Raw genomic sequence first — 4594 nt, 5'->3', positions numbered from 1 at the left:
ATATGAAATAGCACCCTCAATAAATGGAGTAATCAAAACTATAAATATCTTATGGGATATTATTTTTTCTAAATTCAAGCAAATATCCTTCTTTAAAACACAACAACCAATGGCAAAGGAAACCCGATAGTAACCCGAAGAAAAAAGTATCAAATGAAATCATATGACAAAAATTTCATTAATAAGTATTGTATACATCAGAGATGAAATGATAACAATAAACAAAAGATCCTTAACACATGTGAATTTAATTATGACATATTTCATATTAAAGAAACATTTTTTAGCTTATCTCTGAAATATTTATTATTAGACACTTGATTTTTTTACTCTTCAAACTCTCATGGCCTGAAACTGACGAGAACACTTTAGTAATATGGCCTGACAATGCTTGGTTCATTCATTAGCTTTTCATTCCTTGAGGAGTGTCAAATTTGGTACTGGCTGGGCAAATGCCTTGTCCTCAATACATGCTCATATCTTGTAACTGTAAACTACATAATACTTTACAGAGTACTTAAAAGTAATTGTCTTCGTCTTTGCCACTTTCTTCAAAACTACATACTTATACATTTCTAAGAAACATAAGACAAGTTTTATCTTGGCTAGTTTTGTCTGAAAACAAAATGTTTATTGGTATTTTTATAGGCTGTACTGGCCATAAAATTTAATAAACTTGTCTTTTTGCAAATTTTATATATTTGTAGTCATATAAATTAAGTATATGTATATACATATATGTTGTAAGTTTAATACATTTTAAGTTTTAACTTGTATATTTACAATGAAATTAGAGTAAAGTTTAGACCTTAATTAATTATTCACCACATGACATATCAAAATTTCCAGCTTTTAGTTATATATTAGTTGATTCTTCTGAAGAAATTTCCTGTATTTGCACAGCAAAGGATCGCTTTCACTTTTGGTTTCATTATGAACTAGAGATGTATAGTATTATAAATTTCACTATGATTGGAACTAGTGTCCTAGACAGACAAAAAATAAGAAGGCTAGTTCAGCATAGATCCGATTTTACTAATTGCAGAGCCTGTGTCGAAAGATAAATCTGCAGAACTCTTTTTTATTGGTAAAAAGAAAGTTGGTTTTTTTTTTTGGAACTGAATAAACATACATTCTCCCTTTTCTAATTTGTGAGAACATGTTTTGCAAGGTGTCTATGATACTTGCAGCAGATGCCCCTCTTAAACCAGAGCTGGTACAACGTTCAAGGTGCCACTGGGTAGAAACCAGGGCTCAGGAGTTGGAGTCCGCTACAAAAATTATTATAATTTATGTAAACGAAATCTATTAATTTGGTGCAAGGCTACAACACCTCCAGTTCACCTTCTGTGGGGACACCCTTACTTCTTATTAAGGACTCGGACGAGCACTAGACTGTTACGTTCTTATTAAGGATGACACAACACTAGTTATTATTATTAATGAGTCATTTTCCTTTAGAAAACAGAATCATTAATACACTAGTTATTATTATTAATGAGTCATTTTCCTTTAGAAAACACTTTTTTTTTTATTTTTTAATAGAAAACAGATTAACTATGTACAATTTAAATCAAATTCCGTAATTTTTATTTTAATTTCTACTAGCGTACATTAAATTCTGTCAAGGTGACATCTTTTTATTCTTCAATAACTTCCGCTCATTAAAAAGGTATCTTGTGCCTCAGATAAAGGCATGATCAAGGAGTACCAAAAAAAAAAAAGTAGAAGATTAGAAAAACACCATTATATATTTTTTTAATCAGTTGCCTATGGACTTCAAAAAATATTATGAAGAGGACCATAATCTACCTAATCTAATCTAAAAATAAATTTTAGAAATACGCAAATGCAAAAATTACTAAATATTTAAAATAAACTTTTGTTAATCTTTAGTGTGGATGCGCTAAAACGTTCTTATTTGACACAACACTAGTTATTATGAACACAACACTAGTTATTATTATTAATGAGTCATTTTCCTTTAGAAAACAGAATCATTAATACCTTTTACTTATTTTAATTTCTAACTAGCGTACTCAAATTCTGTAATTTTTATTCTTCAACTACTTCCGCTCATTAAATTCTTCAAGGTATCTTGTGCCTCAGATAAGGCATGATCATGAGGAGTACCAAATTAAAAAAAAAAGTAGAAGATTAGAAAAACACCATTATATATTTTTTTAATCAGTTGCCTATGGACTTCAAAAATATTATGAAGAGGACCATAATCTACCCTAATCAAAGGATTTAATTTAAAATTTATAATCTAAAAATAAATTTTTAGATCCAAAAATTACTAAATATTTTAAAATAAACTTTTGTTAATCTTTAGTGTGGATGCGCTAAAACTTACAGATGAACTCCTTTCTAAGAGTCGAGCCACTCTACCATTGATTAGAAATACGCAAATGCATTATAACTTTAAATTAAGCATGCCAATATTGGCTTAATTGAGGTGAGCGTTAATTTAATATATATGTATATGTTGGTAAATTAAAAATATGAATACTTTTATTAATCCTTCCTCTCTATTTTGAAAATATATTTTATTATAATTTTTAATAGTTGTTCCCCATAGGTTCTCATTTTTAAATATGCACAGTTACGGAGCGTAACCAGGGAGAGAGGACCATTGACCCTCCCATTTTTTTGAAAACAATAATAATGTTACCTTCCATGGCTGTGATTTCGGTGTCATCAATATGTGACACCATTTTTTAAATTACCTTCCCTCCACCTACATTGGAGTTGGTTACTACCAAGGTAGTAGATAAGATAGGTGTGTCGGTTAGCGTCTGCATTCTGATTAGCCGAGCTAAGGGATGTCACATATGTTGCATTCACTCAAAAATTACAACAATGATATTAATATAACAACGTGAATTGAGAATTTATCAAGTTGGTGGATGATATAACTCTCTTCAATGTAATGGTATGGTCAAAGGATCTCCACTCTTAAGGTAAGATCCAATGAACAAGTATTTCAATCGGTAGATCTCATCTCCTTTAATGCCAAGATCGTTCATGGTGCAGGCACCTCTTCATATAAAGGTGACTAGTGACTTCTGATCTCGTTAATAATTGTCCCGTTACATAAATTCATTCAGATCTTTCATGTAATCATCGTATATTTCTACATATAAGAACTAAGAAGTTCCATAAAACAACAGAATAATTGACTGAGATACCCAGTGAGGAGCTGGGAGAGTTATCATCCTACACCCACAGGTCCTTCTTTGAAATTATTGAAAGTCAACTCTGATTCGTCTCCTACTCTAAGAAAACTATTCCATTAATAAGAGTTCTTCAGTTTTCTGGATGTATATAACGCAGAAATCACTCATCCATATCATATTTATATCAATTCCATTTTTTTTTATTCGGTTCCTTCATATTGAATCATATCTACTATAAAAATAGACGCAGAACAAATTTACTATAACGAACTAAAATATTCCAATTATGTGCAATACATAAAATTAAAACGATAAAATATGACAAGTTTTTCCAAAAATTCTTGATTATCCTGTTAAAAACTCTTTCTTTGTTGGATCCCATAGATGGAATAAACTTGATCACTTCTGATGCTGTCGACCATGTATCCGTTCCTATGTTTGGAATTTTCAGTGATAAGGCCACATATACAGCAGATACAGCCAAAATTATACCCTCACTTCTTCCATAAGAATCGGTTCATATGACGACAGCCTGCCCACAATCAGGGCTTTTGAGTTTAGCAGAGCAAAAGCCAATTGCTTTGGTTTTGGGGGAAGCTCCTTTTTTTCCTTCGTGAAAGTCCAAACAGCACAATCACTTTCTGAAAATGTTCATCTCCAACCATCAAGCCTTTTATATTTAATTTTACAAATTATTTTAGAATGGTTAATCGTCTTCCATGTAGATCATATCCGTCTCACCTTCAAACTTAGGCATTGCCATTTTCGAATGCCAAGGGGGCATGGCATAATATAGAGACCTGAAGTCCTCTCAAGAAGAATGTTGAATCTCCCGTCATTGAATAGATCTGAGGAGTGAATATCGTGTCTACCAAAATTCCGTTGCTAATAGCATGTTCTTCCAAAAAGATGGATCCTTTAATTTCCGACAGAAAAACTTATTATTCAGATTTTTCCGAACAATATCTACTGTTGAGTTGTCATTAAAGACAAGATCATTAGTCCAGATAACTTGTTGAGCTGCACCCCATACTTGAGACAGTGCAGTGGTTACATCGTTGGTAAGATTGTTTCCCATCATAAGCATTTCATACATTCTGGCTTTAGTAATTTCCCTTCTCCATTCCAGGGAGGGATTCTCCGACATGTCCACAAAAATTTTACAGTATATTATCGGAAGGATAATTGATGAGATTTTGGTCTTTTTATGACCATGATACCTCTTCCTCCATAATCACTTTTTCTGAAACTAGAGGACTTTTTTTGTAGCTTTATAAGTTTTACTGCAGGAATAACATGAGTATTGTATAGGTATATTCTTTTTTGTATATTTAATCTCTTCCAGAGGTTTATATTTTGATCTACTGTTGACTTAATTACTCCATCTATAGAAATTGTTGACGTGCCATTAAATA

This window comes from Lepeophtheirus salmonis, chromosome 9 (assembly GCF_016086655.4).
Source record: "Lepeophtheirus salmonis chromosome 9, UVic_Lsal_1.4, whole genome shotgun sequence".
Taxonomy (NCBI): domain Eukaryota; kingdom Metazoa; phylum Arthropoda; class Copepoda; order Siphonostomatoida; family Caligidae; genus Lepeophtheirus; species Lepeophtheirus salmonis.
Note: the sequence above shows the minus strand (reverse complement) of the source record.